This window comes from Lytechinus variegatus, chromosome 1 (assembly GCF_018143015.1).
Source record: "Lytechinus variegatus isolate NC3 chromosome 1, Lvar_3.0, whole genome shotgun sequence".
Classification (NCBI taxonomy): domain Eukaryota; kingdom Metazoa; phylum Echinodermata; class Echinoidea; order Temnopleuroida; family Toxopneustidae; genus Lytechinus; species Lytechinus variegatus.
The window spans coordinates 23412406-23432487 of record NC_054740.1 but is presented as its reverse complement, the minus strand read 5'-3'; the positions used below and the strand labels follow the sequence as shown (position 1 = coordinate 23432487).

At 34.7% G+C, this 20082-nt stretch overlaps 1 long non-coding RNA gene across 1 annotated transcript; it reads right to left on the bottom strand.

Moving 5' to 3' along the window:
• Positions 1–2890: 2890 nt before the first annotated feature.
• On the bottom strand, positions 2891–18817 carry LOC121406252. The gene is made up of 2 exons (XR_005968765.1): positions 18747–18817; positions 2891–3265 (listed from the first exon to the last, which is right to left on the bottom strand). It is a non-coding gene; the product is annotated as an uncharacterized LOC121406252 (long non-coding RNA).
• Between the last annotated feature and the right edge of the window lie 1265 nt (positions 18818–20082).

Below are 20082 nucleotides of genomic sequence, written 5' to 3'. Positions count from 1 at the left end.
TTTAAATTATTGAAACATGAGCAGAGAAAAAAATACATACATGTAACGACATGATACATTGAAATTTGGACAACCGCCATCTAGAGCTTTGGAGCTTGAAGTTGATGGTGGCCTCAAAAGGAAAGGGGAAAGCAAAGCAGACTACATGTACAGTGCAATAAGGATAATGATATTCATTCTCAGAACCAGAACATCATATTGCACATGATGTGCATATGAATGTTGTCATGCACAGGAACAATGAAGCAGAATTTCAGAGATTGCACAGTGTAAAGAATCATGAAATTTCCAATAACTAAAATTAGGCAAACAAGTAACTTTTGAAATACTTTGTTCTTCTAAAGAAAATCATTACCATAGAAATGCAATATCTACATACAAGTGTTTTACATTTTTACTGCCAACCAGGCTGCCAACAAAACATGTCAGATTTTGAATATGAGTGATTTACAAATCATCTTAATAACAGATAACTGATAACAAAAAGTATGAAATTATAAATATATTGCAGTTAAACTGAATTTCAAGGGATATACTGTATGGTCTCATTGATTACATAAAATTGAAGATAATGACATTCAAATGGAATGATTAACAATTTCGGGTGATCAAAAAAAAAATCATAAGAAGTTCATTTTTGTATCCAACGGTACCACAGGGGCAACACATGTTACTGCTGTGTGAAGAAGAGTTCGGCTGCTCAGCTAAAATCGACATTCTTGAAATTTATGTAATATTGAAAGTGTACATGTACATGTACATCTATGAGTAGAAATTATTTTGATTACATGTATAGTATGTCTATATTTTTCAGGCTGGAGATGAGGTTTGCTTACCTTGAAACATGTTCTGTTTCCAAAATCATTATGATCGATGTTACTTTGTCAAGAAATGGAGAAAAAAAAGATTGTATAAATTATGTACACATCTAGAGTAGATATGAACAAACAGGAAACTGTTTGACACTACAGTGTACACGTAGTACATGTACATGTACTTGCAGATAAACTCCACAATACATTTCGTAAGTAATCAGAGTCTATGTAAAAGAAGAGAAATTACAAGAGAAAGACAGAACTCTTTGCACTCAATTGTTTTTTAAATTAACATTCATTCAATTAAACTCACCAATTGTCATAGAGTTCTGAAGACAGTTTTACAACGGAGAGAGAGGAGTGACGGAGATACTCCAACAGACAGACAGACACATAGATAAAGAGAGACTAAAGATAGACAAAGAGAGAGAAAGAGAATTGCGAGAGAGTGAGAAACAAAGACAGAGACGCGAACTACCAAAGAGAGAAATAGAGAGGGAATGAGAGCAAGAGAGAGAGGGAGTGAGATGGACAGAGACAGATAGACAGACAAAGAGAGGTGAAGGACAGACTTAAAAAAAGAGACAAAGAGAAAGACTGACAGAGATTAGGAGGGTGCAAAAAGAAGACACCAACCCATCCATCCTTCCATCCACCCAAAGGAAAGAGACGAAGGAACATCAGCAGTGCATGGGCTGCAATCCAATTTTCGCAGCCGAGGGCTCCCAAATTTGAGCCAATTATTGAAAATAAATGCGGCAAACCAGCTGTTTCTTCAGGGGGGCTCTCACGATGCACAGCACTGAACATCCCAGGTACACTAAAACCCAGTCGGGACCAACACGGCCAGCCAGCATTCAACGGTGATGTACCACTAACCAGTGGAATAACATAAATTGGTATATTTTATTCGGGGTGGAATAATTCATGGCCTGTCTTTATCCAATTTGCAGCAGAGCTGGTAATTTCAGTGATATTAAGGTCAATGCTTTAGGAATTATTTGCGTCTCGGTTCCTAAGGCTACAATTTGATGTATTGCTACATGTACAGTATACAACCATAGCAAAAATAATGCAGCCTTATTATTTAAGTGGAAAGATGCATTCATTATTATTCATAGCCTGATGGCATTAATCTGGTCTTCAAAGGAAAAAAGACCTCTCCAAAATGAATTTTTAAAAATGATTAAAATAAATTTACAAATGAGAGTAATATGGACCTTAAAAATCTTTAATTTCATTTTTCAATTTGAAAATTAGAGCAGATGAATAAAAATTTACATAGTACATTGAGCAAAGTCAATGATTGATTATCATTCGTCAAAGTCCCCCCATTCCCCCCCCCCCCCCCCATTACTTCTATAATTTTGTATGGAATCGATTTTGCTCATTAGTTTAATATTGGGCTATTTTGGCGCTTAATTATTTTTTTTAATACTATACTGATTGATTATCATTCGTCAAAGTCCCCCACATCCCCATTAATTACTTCTATAATTTTGTATAGGATCGGTTTTGCTTATTAGTTTAATACTGGGCTATTTTGACACCTAATTTTTTTTATTTTTATTAAATCCTCAGCCTGGAGTTGTGCCAAGCGCCTGTACTCCAAGCTATGAGGGGAAGTTACATGTTGATATGTGGGGAAGTTACATGTTGATGCAGGGGTTCAAGGCTCAAGCTCTGGCAACATCTTTTGCATGGTAAGGTCAAAGGTCTGTCTCAGACGTAAATAGGTATACATGTATCTGATTGATACAAGTCTGTATTACTCAATTACATATACAGACACCTCCAATGAATAATTCTCCACTATACTTTCTTAGAACCTGGAATACATATATGTCTGGCAATTCTGTTTGGTGACGTTCGTCACTTTCTCTATCTTCATAGCTTTCTTCCTTTTACTATGAAAATGTTTTTAAAATACAAAAATTTATATATTTCAGTCTGAGAAATGAAGTTTAATGCAATTTTTTCTATTTTTTCAAACAAAACTAAAATTCAACACACTACATGCATTTCCCATATCTTTTAAAATAGAAGATTACACTGCATAAAACTGCCTTTTCTGCAAATTCAGTACGTAGGCACATTTTTATAAAGAAGTTACATTTGTATCAAGCACAATACAAAATTTGCATATTATTAATATCATTAATATAACAAATCATATATCAAATTTAATACTGCACATACATACCCGACATAAAGGTTCGTCAAAAACACACATCAATCGCAGGTAAGCTCCTTCATGCCAATGAGAGCGGCCAAGATTTGTTTGTTGAAAATCATTCCGTCTCAACAAAACTTGATTGGGTCTGTCGGTTCCCTCATCAGCCTAGAATTACAGCAGCAGCAGATCAGCCAAAGCCTTATTCGTTCCCTCCCTCGTCTCCCGTTCGCTCTCTCGTCTCTTCTTCCCTCCCTCAGCTTCTATCCTCCTTCGTCTGGAAATAAAGCGAGACAAACGTGGTACAACATTCGTGAATTCAAATCACCGTCGCATGAATGTGTGCACATGTAGGAGGCATATGAAATGAGATTTGAAGATGAACGTTGCAAGGGAAATTTGTTTCTTTGAAAACGCTGTAGTTTCAGCTGCCCTCATGTTATCTTTATCAGGCGTCTAGCTTCACCCTGTAAAAACAATAGGGTGGTGAAGAAGTATTATGTGAGGACTAAATATCCCATTTGGAACCGGAATATGAAGTGTCTCGATCAAGCGAAGTGAAAGGTTCAAAAGTATTCTTTATAAACAAGTCAACCAATGAGGAGAGACTTGGGACTACCAGCTAAAAAATTTGATTGGAAAGGGGAGACTGAACACATTATATGTTCCCTTAAAGGAGAATCCAACCTTTTCAACGAAATGTTAAGTTGGAAATGAGAAAAATAAGAAAAATCGGAATGGTGAGAGTATGAAAGAAATCGGACAAGCTATGGGAAAGTTATTGCTGTTTTCAAATTGACATCCCAAGGCTGTAATTTTTTTAAAGTCAAAGTAAATTAAGACAAGGGGCAAGGGCAACTTTCCCCCATAGGCAAAGTACTTAATTATCAGGATTTCGAGGTTTTCTCCTACATGTACATATAAGTACATATTCCCCTGGGGGCAGTAATCAAAATAAAACCCATGTAACATATTGTTTTATATCCTCATGAAAGAAAAATATAATTTGAAGTATTAAAAAAATCACTATGGCATCACAAATGCAGCAAATTCGGGTACAATTATTACAACTTTTAAAAATTCATAACTTTCTTATTGTTCATCTACATGTAATACTGTTCAAACTTTTACGTATCAACTTGTCTGATTTTTTTTTCTTCTAAAAAAAAAAATTTATTTGCGTCAGGGATTCCCCTTTAAAGACTGTCCAATCCATGCAGGGAATTAGCAGCTAGACATCCTAGTCCATCTACAAAAAAAATCCCCCCACCTGTTCTGTCCTTTTTCATTCTTTATTTTATCTATCTTTCCATTTACTACCTTGTAATGTTATCTTGCTCTCTCCTAAGGGGGCAACAAAAACTGTATTACTGTGCAGAGTCATGAATGCACCCCCCCCCCCCTCCTCCACACACACACACATACACACAAACCCTAACAAACACCCACAAACAAACCATACACCATTCAGACAACAAAAATTGTGATTGAATAAACCTTTTAAAGTTGGGTTTTCTTTTTCATTGAGTTATTTTAAAAGTTCTGTCATCGAATATTAATTCCTTCTTCTTTTGGGGTATTAAAACGAACCCATCCCAATCCCACCCACCTTTCTTTTAAATGGGCAAGTATTTTATGTGAATCTCATTCACAGTTTCAAAGGTGACTTCTTTTGTAGGATTTGCAATTTTAATTCATGAACTTCCAATAATTACTCAAAATTATTAATCATAGTGAATGTGGCAGCTAGGCCCATTATCTTGTTATCTACTCGTCCATTTTAGTCCAAATTTGCTATTTAAACATTCCGCTTTCTTGAACTGACTGGTTAAACAATTCCATGCCTATCCCTCTACCCCCCCCCCCCCAAAAAAAAATATAACAATACATTATCTGACCCAACCTTCCTCCCCCCCCCCCCCGAACAACTTTACTTCACATATGGTTTGATGACTATTTCAGAGTAAAGATTTATTTATTTTATTTTCTGACTTATTTCTCTTTTTAATTAATTCATGTAAACTCTTGTTGGGTAGAGACTTCACCCGTATCATAGAAATGTCGTACATAAATAGGCAGCCTCTGATAAAAAAGCAAGCCAGCCAGCCATGCATACAGCATTATGCAGACCATGTTCGCAGGTAGGTAGACAGGCAGCTAGGGCAGGCAATTATGAAGACACCCAATGTAAACAGAATTCAGAAACCCATGAGAATATCACGTTTGCCATGGGGATCTTCAGATTGTTCCAGACAGTTGTCGCACTGCAGGAGGAGGGCGACGATGGGGTGCTACCCCCCCCCCCTCACATGGAGGGGGAGGGCCTTAAAGGTCAAGTCCACCCCAGAAAAAAATTTGACTTGAATAAAGAGAGAAAAATCACACTAGCACAACGCTGAAAATTTCATCAAAATCGGATGTAAAATAAGAAAGTTATGGCATTTTAAAATTTTGCTTATTTTTCACAAAACAGTGATATGCATATTTCTCCAATGAGATGGTCAACAATGTCCTTCACTCACTATTTCTTTTGTTTTTTATTGTTTGAATTATACAATATTTCCTTTATTTATAGATTTGACAATAAGGACCAACTTGACTGAATAATATAGTAGTATTATGCTCATTCCACGTGTTCAGGGAGGAATTAGTAATTGTTTCACTTGACGATGAGGAGAAAAATAGAATATTCCCTATTTCATATAATGAAATACACAAGAAATAGTGAGCGGACGACATCATCAGTCTCCTCATTTGCATACCTATCCGGATGTGCATATAACTGTTTTGTGAAATGAAGGAAAACTCTTAAATGTCATAATTTTCTTATTTTACATCCGATTTGATGAAATTTTCAGTGTTATGCTTGTTGGATTATTTTCTTTTTATTCAAATCAACTTTTTGTGGGGTGGACATGCACACATGACCCGGGTCCCGTAACACAAAGGTTTTTCGGGATTAATTGCCAATATGAAATAGCAACTCTCTGATTGAATCTTCATCAGTCTAAACATGCAACAATGATCTTGATAGGCCATTTCATTTTTAAGCGATTAATCGCAAACTTATACCTCGGTCACATTTGCTCTATGGCGGCCGTATGGCGAGACGAAACAGCCGTTTTATTCAAACCAACTATATTTAGCTGGTACAAAAAAATGATAAAACGGCTGTTTTCGACTTGCCGTACGGCCGCTGTAGAACAAATGTGACCAAGGTATTAGTGTTGCAGGGCCCTCAACATGTTAAAAGAATATTGTGCTGATGTTTACATGTACACTATGGCATGTTTATAGCCTGTCAAGAGCAAATAAAAATAAAGTAACCCCCCTTAAAAAAAAATGATGTCATCCCACTAGAATGTCATTCAATCATGAGATCGAGTGTACATGGGACCAACAGCAAATGGATTCGACATGAAGTGTGGACGCCCCAATATGACATAGACACTCAACAATAAAAGAGTTCAACGGGGGGTCTTTTAGCCTGTATCTCTCACCCTCTTCCAACAAAAGACTTTTTGGCTGCTATTACCTACACTTACAGCATTATTCACCTTTTTTAAAGCTTTACAAAAGGTATTTCCTATTGAAACATCTTTCAAAATGAATTATTGTCTGGTTCTGGAAGTGGGGACTAGATTTGTGCCCCGTTTCCTCTGTGAAAATGGATCACAGGATGTTGGAGCCCGAACTCTGGATACGCCTTGGAAGGGCTCCCAGCAAGAGTACGGAGATTGGGTTTTGCCTCCACTCACTCAGCAACGAACTGAGCGCCAAGTAATGTTATTACTTTCATATGGAGGAAGACCGGGAGATGGTATGAAGAAAGAATAACATTCATAAGAGAATGATTTAGATGATGACTGAAATATAAACAAATGATGAATACCAGAGAAGGAAGTTGAGGTTATTAATCAGAGTGGATTATTTTTTGGGGGGGTCTCTCTCTTTGTAACTTTATCGCTTAAAGGGGTATTTGGAGCTGAAAATAATAATATCTAAATAAATAGAGTGAAATTTACCACACAAAATGCTGAAAATGTAATCAAAATTTAATTTCAAAGATAGCTTTTTTTTATGAAAATAGATATATATGCATGTCATCATGAATATTCATTAGGTTGGCCGATGTCACATCACCACTTCCATTTTTCTTATATTATTACATGAAATCATAATTATTTCATATTTTCATAAAGGTATGTACATGTCTCCATCATAATAAAATAAGTTGCAGCAATGAATATCTAATGAATTAAATCCATTTTTTTAGTTCATAGAAGACAAACTTTGAATAAACATAATATCATGTAATAAAATACCCCAGGTACAAAAGAACAAGTGGGCATGTGACTTTGATCAGTTTGCTTGTTGAATATTCATGAATACATGCACAGAACTGTTTTACAAAATAAAGCAAATCTTTGAAATGTCATATCTTTGTTTAATATTCCTTGTCTAATTTTGATCAAATTTTCAGTGTCTTCTTGTAAGTCTGATTTTTCTATATCTGTTCAAGTCAATACAGCGAAGTGTACCCCTTAAATACTTCGTATACAGTGTTTATAAAAAGAGATTTTTTTTGAAAATCTATCAAAATTATTTTTCTAAATATCAAGGATTTCCTTTGAAATATTGCTCTATTAAAGTCTTCTCTATGAGATGACCAAAAAAAGACAAATTTCTGTTCATGCTTGACAGAATACCAACTGTTTTCCTCTAGGATATAAATAATGGCTTGCACCGAAAAATAGTGGGTATGACAAAAATAAATAAGCAGTCAACACGAGTTCCAATTAAAATTATTTACTCTTTGCATGCATGCATGCATGATCATTCTTGATTTTATGTGTTGATAACGTTCAATTAATTAATTTTTCATGGATTTCTTTTTGCATAATTCAAGAATTTATGTGTGCTCACTTTCTATATTTAAATGAGAACTTCAAAAGACATTAACTGGATTTTAAGGCTTATTAGAGAAAAGTCTTGAAATTACATGGTTCAAAGTTGCAAACCTTTCATGTATGTATATAGATCAAAGGTTAGGATTGGCATCATCAATGCACCCCCCCCCCCCCCCACATACACACACACCCCCCCTGATATTCAATATTGTTGTTAAAGGACAAGTCCACCCCAAAATAAAGTTAATTTGAATAAAAAGAGTAAAATCCAACATCACAATCAGATATAAGAAAGTTATGACATTTTCAAATTTTTCTGAATTTCACAAAACAGTTATATGCATATTCTGGTCATTATGCAAATGATGAGACTGATGACATTATCCACTCACTATCTTTTTATGTGTTTTATTGTATGAAATACGAAGTATTCCAATTTTTCCTCACTGTCAAGTGAAGCAACAATCAATTCCTCCCTGAACATGTTGAATTAGCACTGTTTAATACTACATGTATGTTTCAATCAAGTTGGTCCTTATTGTCAAATCTGCAAAAAATAAAAAAATATTGTACAATTCAAACAAGAAAAAAAAAGAAACAGTGAGCAAAGGACATCATCTACTGTCTCATTACATGTCAATGAATCACTATTTTGTGAAAAATAAGCAAAATTTAAAATGTCATAACTTTCTTATTTACATCCGATTTGGATGAATTTTTCAGCATTATGCTAGTTTGATTTTTATCTACTTACCTACATGTATATAAACATTTTTTTCTCGGGTAGACTTCATCTTTAAGAAATGAGATATTTTGAATTAGAAAAGGAACATACTTAATATATTTTTTCATACATTTTCTTCAATATTCCCTTTAACTAATTAATAAATTTTCTTGTGTTTTTAATGTCTTGTATTCCTTTTGCTTAAATGAAATAATGAAATAATAAATGAATAAACAAATTATCAAAGAAAGATCATTGTACCTGTATACCTTAAAGCTTGTGTATAGTTTTGGTAAATCCACCAAAATGCACCTATCACTATTACAATTCATTGCTAGCTAATATGAATGGATATGCCCTATAACAGCTATGACGTGGAGGATATGAAATGAAAATGTGTTTTACAGGATAAATTTCGCGATTTTACATGGAAATTTAACTTGATCGGGTCACCCGATCAAATTATTAAAAATATCTGTGTGTTTTTGTCTTTCAATGAAATCCTATTCCAAATCATGGAATGGGCTGAAATTTTCAAGATATGTTCTTAGTCTGTAACTTTTGGATATCTAATCACTAAATTTATAAGATAAGTGCTTGAATGCCCATTTTTAAAATTTAAAACAAGCATCGCCGAGAGAGGGCGCTATATATCCAAGATTTGAATATTTGAAATTTTCTCAGAGAAGTGCAGTTGGAAAAATATCCAACGGTCTCTACGCTTCAGTAAGACTGTCATATTAGATGATATTCGATTATCAATCACATTATTGACCCTTTACCAAAGCTACACACAGGCTTTAAAGACAAGAATATTTACTTGCAAAGAAGAATGTCTGTGATATTACCAATACACTGTAAATTTCTTAGAATAAACCCACATACATGTAGTATGAAGGCAGAAATATGGCAGCTCACACTTTATGATCCATAAAGGGACATGAATTATTCATAAGACAATCAGACATGCACAGCATACTACTTGGTAAGATTGTCATAGACATGCATGCGTAGCCATGGACGTGACATTTACAAGCTTGCAGTCTTGACTTTGGCAATATTACCACAAAGAATGCTTGTTCAACATCCAGTCATAACTGATATTTGTTAATAAACCCATAAAATGAAGAAAGTTCTTCCATTCTAGATACATGTACTACATGTACAGTATGCAGGTGATGCATTTAACAGTGCAAATTATTTGATCGATGGATATTTTTTTTCCATGTTCTTGTACTTGTCATGGTTACTACAATTTGTTGACATTACAATGTTGGAAACAAGCCTTTAGGCTTTGGATGTAGGCATACTGTCATTTATTTGTTATCTGCCCATTTACATGTATCTAACTATAACGAACCATGGGCGGAAATCCCAGGGGGGGACAAGGGGGACGCGTCACCTTACCCAAAATAGTAGGGGGGACACAATATCACATGTCCCCCCCCCCCTTACTATTTTTGGTCTTATATGATGGAAAGAAATACATGTACATCATTCAAAGTCGAAATAAACAAGATGACCTAACCTTTTTGTTGACTTTTTTTTTTTTGCTTGTCAAATTTTTCAGCCCCTGGTCCCCCCTACCCCTTTAAAGTTTAGAAAGAGATTTCCACTCTTGCTACCTACAGTGATGAGGTCTCATGAGCTGGAAGAGATGCTTCAGTCACACAAACGGACCCAGCTCAAAACTGACCAACGATATGCCATTTAATATAATACCAGAGTTGATCGGTCTGGATTCGGTTTCGTTGGTGTGACTGTGGTCCTTAGGTGAGGTCTCATGAGCGCTTAACAGATGCCACTGTCACACCAACGGACCCGACTCTAAAACCGACCAGTGATATGCTATTTGATAATGATAATGCAATAGAGTCGATCAGTCTTGATTCGGTTTCGTTGGTCTGACTGTGGTCTTTTGGTGAGGTCTCATTAGCGGTTAACAGATGCTACTCTCACACCAACGGACCTGACTCTAAACCGACCAGTGATATGCTATTTGATGTAATCTAATAGAGTCGATCAGTCTGGATTCGGTTTCGTTGGTGTGACTGTGGTCCTTAGGTGAGGTCTCATGAGCGGTTAACAGATGCCACTGTCACACCAACGGACCTGACTCTAAACCGACCAATGATATGCCATTCAGTTTCGTTGGTGTGAATGTGATCATTTCGTGGTCTCATGAGCAGTTAACAGATGCCTCTGTCACACCAATGGACCCGACTCTAAACCTGTTTTGTTGGTGTGACTGTAGCTTCATAGTGCCAGTATTATAACACATCTCTCACTGAGTGCCAAGATATTATCTTAATTAGATATAGAATTTTGTATCTAATGTACGTATAGGCAAAGTCGGGTAAGTTGTGACAGTTTTTGCTTTTTGCATGGTAGAATTGATATGATTAATAATCTTGTCGAAATAAGTACCTTGCCTTGAAATTTAATTCTTCTGAAATATTTTCCACCTATATATAACTTTCTATCCCCACACTGAAAGTCATCGTGACCTTTGAAAAAAACGATGTCAAATGGTTCAACTTGCCCCATATATGGGGTAAGTTTGAGCCACCTTCTGGGGTAAGTTGAGCCACAAAAACATACAAAATGTATGAGGGGAGAACCAGCATGTCAAGTTTTTGTTTAAAGTCTTCTCACTTGCTAATTCTCTATAAATACTAACATCCTTTCAAAGGAAAAGAGCAGTCATGTAAATTTGCTCCTTTCAGCCTGCATTTCAATCGATTTTTATGGTTTGTTTGTTTTTTAAGATACATTACCATAGGAATTACCATGGCTCAACTTGCCCCATGCTGTTTGGCTCAACTTACCCCAGTCCGAACTTAGTGCGATAATATTGTATCCACACATTTATTATGCATCCATCATATAAAAGACTATGACAAGAATGAAGATCCATACCTGGACTAATAATGTTGTTATCATGTCTTTATTATATTAAAAGACGTGTGTGTTTATAAAGCACTTATCTATTTCACACTCTTTTTTTACTTTTTGGCTGAAATTCATATTTTTCCCTCTAAAAAACTACTTTTTGTTTCAAAGTTGAAAACAATATGGTGGGGTTAGGGTAGGGGTTATGCAATGGGTCATCAATACATGACACCACCACAATGTCTGAGTCATTCATTATTGGCCTGGAGCTGGTGGCTCAACTTGCCCCTATGCTCAACTTACCCCGCCTTCCCCTATCTTTTCAGTATCATTACTTTCGAAAATTGCTTTTTATAGAAAGAAGTTATTTGTACAAACCTCTAAAATGCTGGTATTTCCTTGAAGATTGCAAACTCAAATAATAATTCTTATGATTCTATCCACTCAGTTGTATGCTATTATTTTTTTTCTATTCTATATATCTATCTCTATCTATCAATCTATCTGTCTGCATGTCTATCTACATGTACATGTATCTATTTATTTATCTATCCATCCATCTATCTAAATATCTATTACTACTACTACAGTAGCTGTGTACATGTATCTGCCTATCTTTCTGATCTATCTACCTATCTATCTATAGCTCTACATTTATCTATCTATCCATCCATTTGCTAGTTTCCATTTATACATGTATTATCTATCTACATCTATCTATCTATCTGTCTATCTATCAATACATCTGCTGTATCTCTATCTTTCTATATATCCACAGTAACAATCATATGCATCCATTCTACCTCCCATCCAGCCACCCATAGCGTTTTCCGTATTTTATCAATGTACATGTATGTATCTATCTTCATGTCTATTTCCCCAATCTACCTATTTAATAGATGTATATATCTTTACATATTGATCCATCTACCAATCTACATGTACATTGTATATACATCTATATAATATCTTTTTATCTATTGACCTACATGTATCTGTTAATACAAATCAGTTTATCTATTGATGTATCAACACTATATCTTTTTATCTATAGATCTATCTATCTTTCTGTCTGTCTGTCTGTCTGTCTGTCTGTCTGTCTTACTGTCTGTCTGTCTGTCTGTCTGCCGTCTGTCTGTCTGTCTATCCATTTATATATCTATCCATCTATCTATATATCTATCATAAATCTATAACTCTCTCTCCTTACCTATTGATTATTATTATTTTTATTGATCAATCTACCAATCTATAGATATATTTGATCTATCTATCTACCTATCTCCCTAATCTATCTATCTATCTCTTGAACTACAGGGTGTATTGATAGTATTATTGATCTCTCTACCAATCTACCATATACACATCTACATGTATCTATCTATCTTTCAATCTGTCTATTAGATAATTTATTGACGTATCTATTACAATCTATATCTATCTGTTTTCTATCTGTTTATTTATCTATATGTCTGGACATGAAATTATGAGCTGTTATCACCATACATGAAAATGTACATTATAACTTCTGCATTATCTTTTTACTACTTTCAATGAGAAGGAAAAGAACAAAAAGATGAAAGATATGTGTATTTGAAAATATTTTGAATGCACTGTTGGTAAGATTATCAATAAAAATAAATGTCTGGTAATTTCTAGGTCTGTCTTAGTAAGCAAAAAACAGAAAAAAGCTGTACATTTTTAGAATGGCATTAGACACAAATTATCACATCAAATGATTTCAATATTTGATTTGATTTGATTTATTTTATTTCCACATTTCAAAACAAAAGCAATGTATATACAAGTATAATTTTTTCAATACTACATAATAGGCAAATATTTTTTCAAACATCATGAATAATGTACATAATCATAAAATATCAACTGTACTGTGAAAATTATATCTATACATACATTTTTCTTTAATTACTGAACTTATATATATTTCTAGAAATGTGGGAGACCTCCATCTTAAGCTTGGAGCTTGAAAGTGATGGAGGCCTCGAAAGGAAAGGGGATAGAAAACCAGACTGTATAGTGCAATAAATATACCATGAAGAATTGGCAATGAATTCATATATCCTGAAATTAGACTATTCAAATGGTGTTTATAGAAAAAGTGACTTTGAAAAAATATTACACCATCAAGGGTTTCCACAAAGATAAAGTGTCAATATCATATTTCACTAGATCTAGTGAAACATGATATTGACACTTTATCTTTGGAATTTGACAAAATGGTGAATAAATATTTGGCCATTAAGAATTTACATGTATACTCAGACCAAAGTGACAATTAATTCATGCCCTTTTATCTGTGAATTATAGTTTTATATTAAAACAAAATTACATCTGACCATCAATCAATGATTTAGAAATGACAATGAATTCATATTTTACAATGGGAGAGTTAATGGTATTAGACAAAATAATTTAGGTTATATCCTAAATAAATTAAAGACGTATGCTGATTGGTTTAAATAGCATCATGTGACCAAACATATTCTCACTATTTTGTGATGATGTCGAAAATGAAACGCCCACCGAAGAAAAAGTGCTATTCTGTGACGTCAACGATGGAATAGTCGACTATTCCATCATTGACATCAAAGATCATGATGGCGCAAGCAATAATAAGCATTCCATGCGCTGAGCGCGTGGCTTGAGGAAAAGTAGGTCAATCAGCTAAGCTGGTTTGGTTCAGATTAAAAAAAGGATGAACGACGAGTACCAGAACTAGATTATCAAGACATGTTGTTCAACTTATTAGGATTTAAAACGAATAAACAAATTTGCAGTGTCATTTTCATATATGGGTCAATTTAATGTTTGCATTAAATTATCAATATTTCAGTCTGCGTGATTCATCTTCCATCCTTCCTTTTTATTTTTGTATGCCTTTTCCCTTTCACCTTTTTTCTTATTTGTCCTCTCCTTAACTTCAGTATCTTCTCCCCTCCTTTCCTTCTTCACCTTCTTTTCTCCTCCATCTACGTGCATATTCTTTGTTATCCTTCTCTGAATTCATTTATTTGTTTTCAAACTGAACTCGTACTATACTTCTAAATTGTGTTTAAAATGTATTACCGGTACCTCTTTTATGAAATTATGAATGTACGATTATGTGATATAATTTTAAATTAATATTTCAATTGATTTTCTGTATTATTATGATTATGTGATGCCTGTGCCTTTGTAAACCTGGGGGGTAAAAAAAAGCCTGGCCTAGTTAGGGTTTATAAGGTATTGTGTTCTAAAATGTTTAAGTTTTATCTCATTTGTGCCATCTTCTTCATAGTATTTATTTGAAATATTATGTTCTTGTGTGTAGAACTTGGTTCTAACTTTTTATATAATGGTGGCAGCATACTATCAGACTTCAATATTCTTCAAAGTTGTCTCCACATTCTAATATTATATTGTATAGATTTCTACCATGTAATTGTTTTATTAAATGAAATAAAGTTGAAATTGAATTGATTTCGAACAAGATGAAATATGGTAGTGAAATGTTAGTGTTTGTTTTATCCTGATTGCTAAGAAAGCATCAATGCTTGAAATGGCAATGACTACATGTTTAAAGTTATTATGTAATTCTTTGTAGTGCTTTTTTAATGGTACATGTATTATGTGTTCAGATTTTCAGATTCAGATTCATTTACTTCACACCTCTTTAAAATACGCAAAAATGCATAAATACATTAATACAAATAAAATTCTTATACAACAGAACAGATATTGACAGTATAAGTAGTCATAAACAGATAGTAAAAAAAGACTCCTACCTCAAGCTACAGCTTTAATGGGTATCCTAACCATTTTTTGTGTGTATCATGTTATTATATCTTATTTTAATTTATGGCTGAAATAAAATTTAACTGAAATAGATATAATTTTACGATCAGGAAATTATACTGAATAGGAATAAATAATTCTGGAGATTTCATTACCTGGAAATTAAAGCAAGTTGTACTAGATAATGTGGATATGTTCTTAGACCAGGTCCGGAATTTTAGACAAAGTGGTTCTATTGGAAATTTGTTGAAGAAGAAAACAAATAGCATGTCTTGTCTGGAATTTTAGACAAAGTGGTTCTATTGGAAATTTGTTGAAGAAGAAAACAAATAGCATAATGTCTTGACTCTCACAGTAGAGGGGGCTCTTTCAGTTTGTATGGATACAAAATAAAGCAGTATTTTTATTGATTTTACCACTGAAAGAAATGACCAGTCTGGGTGGAGGCGCTCAGTTCATGGTTGGTGAGTTTACAGCCCACTGGCTCCAAGACTGACCGCATCCCATTGATTTTTCTATTGTGATCCGGATGAATCATAATAAGTTAGCAACTTTAAGGCAAAAACAAGTCCTAAAATAACAAGTCCTATATACTGCAATATACTCATAGGTTTATGATCAATATAAATTAGCAATGCAGAAAAAAGTCCTAAAATACTGTAATAGGTACAATATATATGTACATGATCTATTGTATAATAAGCAGAATCTTGTATTGTACTATGCTAGCCATGTTTGTAACATGTTCAGACTACCTATATCTGGGGTGCTTCCCTAAAATTCCTCAAAATTCTAACATTCACTAATTTGCTTTATTCCATATCAAGTTACCGGTTTTTACATTCTTAATATTTCTTACCTCTGTTAAATAAACCGTTCTAGATTTTATGTAGGCCTACATTTTATTATACATGTATATGCCAATTATTTTTCTCAAATTTAGAAAGAAAACAGGCCAATTAATTTCTTAAAATTTGGCAAATTGTGGAGATCAAATAAGAAAATTACTAATTTCAATCAGTAAATTGTATTTTCTCACTTGTGTTATAAAGGTGTACAAACTCAGCTATGGGTAGGATGCAAGTTCATGTTTGTTGGGGCTGTGGAACTAGGGGTTGCAGGGGCCGGGGGCTGACTTTTGCCCTGGCCCTGTAATCAAACATTTGTTTCACTAAAAAGTGAACTGTGAAAAAAAATCTGATTATGAATTCTTTACAATGCATTACGAAAATTTCCCGTTTGATTCTCGACCTCACTTCGGACTGCAAACTGCGGTTTCATACCCCGATTTGCGTTTGGGATATCTCAAACAACTTTTCCAACCCCGATAAACCCATCTTGGCCAGGTAATCCCCTTGTCTCGATTTCACCACCACGGGCCAGCTAAATGAGCGTTGAGCCAAGGACGAAATGATAAACAGCTGTGCTATTACGTAAGACTTGTCTGCCTGTAGAAGGATCTTCGGAATGAAATTATTGTATTCGATATTAATCACGTTTTCAAAGGCATATTACATTCAGACATCCAATACTAGTCCATTTTCAATTTCGAACGAAGAAAATCGACCTTGAAATAAGGAAAGTAAGCGAATAAAAATTACGGTATGCTTAGCATGCAAGGACCGCGATGCATGCATAGTTTCTGTCCGTCCAGCAAGAAAATGGGTTCACTCGCGCAATGATACAGTCTTAACGTTCGAAAAATAGAAGTAATGGCATACCAACATACAAAGTATAATAATCATGCTGCTGATATGCACAAAAATATGAAATCATTATTCATTCTTCAGAGGTGTAGAAAGGGGGTGGATGAAGAAAAATAAGTCTAGAAAGAAAAAAATTAGACAGCCAGACAGAGAGAAAGAAGGAAAGAAAGGAAGGAAGAAAGAAAGAAAGAAAGAAAGAAAGAAAGAAAGAAAGAAAGGAAGGAAGGAAGGAAGGAAGAGAGAGAGAGAGAGAGAGAGAAAGAAGGAAGGAAGGAAGGAAGGAAAGAAAGAAAGAAAGGAAGAAAAAACTTTCTATCAACGCGTGTATACATGGAACTCCATGCGCTCGCCGGAACTACACACATTGCAATCCATCGTGTGTGGCCCCCTGCTGTGACCGTAGATGCTGGGGTGAATTATCTTCGGACCGAGGTCAAGAAACAGGTGTTTCTATACTTAAATTTCATGCTTGAGGGCAATAGGATTTGTATTACTGGGAGAAGAGATTTGATGATAAGGAAAAATGGGGTATACAGCTCTCAAACGCGAGATTTTCGTCATGGTCAGCTCCCCTCCCCCCCCACCCCCTCTGCTACTTTTGGCTCATCCCCTCCATTGAATAAAATTACATGGGGGCAGGGGCTTGGGGCAAATTTGCCCCCGAAATGCTTTTAATAAAAAGCCCTGGAAATTTAAAAAATGAGTCCCAGAAAAACCCTATCCACTGCAATTGTAAAGCTTACATCCAATGCTGTAGAAGATTAGGGCAGTATTTTGTGATAAGCACCCCCCCCAAAAAAAAAAATTAAAAAAAATGAAATAATGATAATAATTTTAGCCCAATTCCCTCCACCATGTCCACATTCAAAACATTCCACACAACCTCAGCTCCTGGTGCCTGGTTTGCAAACAAGACATAATCGATGGGAAACATGCTGTGAATAATATGGTGCAGATCCACATCTATTTCAAGCTTTATCTATTATTCTCAATGAATTACAAATTAGGTGATTGATGACCACTGAATTTGAATTTTGACTTCTCACCTTGGCCTGGATCTAACGTTTAATAGACATCTACATGTAATTTTCTCCTATTTTTTTATTGTAATGTAAGACTTCAATTATTGATTCCTCACTTATTTGTTTAATCTAGTTGATTTGACATATTTCATGCCAATATTGTGAGGATGGATGTTTGTGGCTGATTATTAAGTTAATTTGAGATAATTTAGCTTGTTAATGTGTTTAAATAGCCTTGAACTTATTGTCAGCCTATATTGTTTGTTACTGTTATTTTATGAAAACAAATAAAAACAGAAAAAAAAATTTCATGCCAATATACCTCCTGATCATTGTGCTCTATCTTATCATTGTAATTTGTTAAGCATAAAAAAAATAGAAACTGACAGTGCAGACAATTGAATACTCTTCACTGTACTGCCGCCCACGCATCGCATGGACGGTTTTGTAATACCACTTTCTCCATGCGTTTGTCAAGCTGTGTACACAGTGACTACATGCACTGCTTCAGTGCTTGAGATGCAGTCTGCTACGCTCTCACTCAGTCACATTCTCCCGCAATCTATCCAACATTCAACTTGCTATCATCCATTCAGTCAGCACGCAATCATTCCCAACACGACTGTTTCGAAATTTTGCATCATTTCTCAATACAAACGCTATCGAACATATTCCTCGAAATTGAAGAAATTAACATTTTACTTACTTCTTTTCCTCGGCCGGTTCAGCTCCCAGGGTTTGGATTTGGTCGCCACATCAATCTTTCTCCATTGCTGCACCAAAAGAGGGCGTTGATTCACTCTGAAAATGTGTCCAAGTTGAAGTATCTTGACATAAATGTTGGATATTCCACCCAATATGGTTGCGTTATCACAATATTATTCTGAGCAGGAACACTCTTCTTTTTTTCTTCCCTTTTTGAAATTGAAACAATATTTTAATATATATATATATATATATATATATATATATAATCAATCAACTTTCTTGAATATCTCTGCTGAATAGGAAGGCCTACATGGCCTTGTTACTTGATGGACCTATTATAGGCCTATACGGACAAATATTTTGAAAACAAATTATGTAAATTTTCTATTATGTTAAGGGGACACTTAATTGTCACATTTGAAAAAAAGACAAAATTGAGAAATATTTTTTCATAGAAACGTGTTGATCTTAAAAGGGACGTCAGAATGAAGAATAAACACTCATTACAAATTCTTAAGGGATATGCCTACTAGTGTAAAAAATATGAAGTGAACATATCTCTTGTGTCATTTTGCATTTCTCAGAGGCCCACAAATGTTTTAAAAATATAATGAAAATATATGGTCCCATTTTTTATAGCTACGTTAAAAGTGGGTATTAGGTGGGTATGATTGTCGTGTTGGGATTGGTAATTATAATTTAGAAGGGAAGCGTAATGAAGAAACTTAAGAGAAAGTTATACAGTTCAAAATCACCAGGTATTTAATCAACAGTATTTAGCTACAGTTTACAATTCGAAGTACATGAAGATTCAGATATAACAGGAGATGATGAATATAATTATTTCGACGCATAGGATTAAAATTCTGAAGTTGTTTAAAAAGTTTTATCAAGTATTAAAAAATCTTAAACAACCATGCCTAAATTATTTGAATTTAAACTTTGTTGTTTAAAGCAACTGCTGTGCGATTCACATATATTAAACAGCGTTGTCAGGGGCGGATCCAGGATTTTGAAATAGGGGGGGCGCCAGCGGCGAGGGAGCGAAGCGACCGTGCGGGGGAGGGTGTGGGAGGGGAGAAACCCCCCTCCCACGGCAAGGACTTTTTCAAAAAATCATGTCTAAAAGTCGTATTTTGAGAGCACCTTTAGAAGAAATATGCACACTTAAATCACTGTACATAACTTCATGAATAAAAGACACATACTGACTCATTTAGGAGCTGGTTTCCAGTCACACACCGTATAAGCGGTCATTCAAAACATACATTTGGCAAAGGCTCTTCACTTGCTTGCATCGTGTGATTGAAACGTCAAATTTAAATGATACGAAA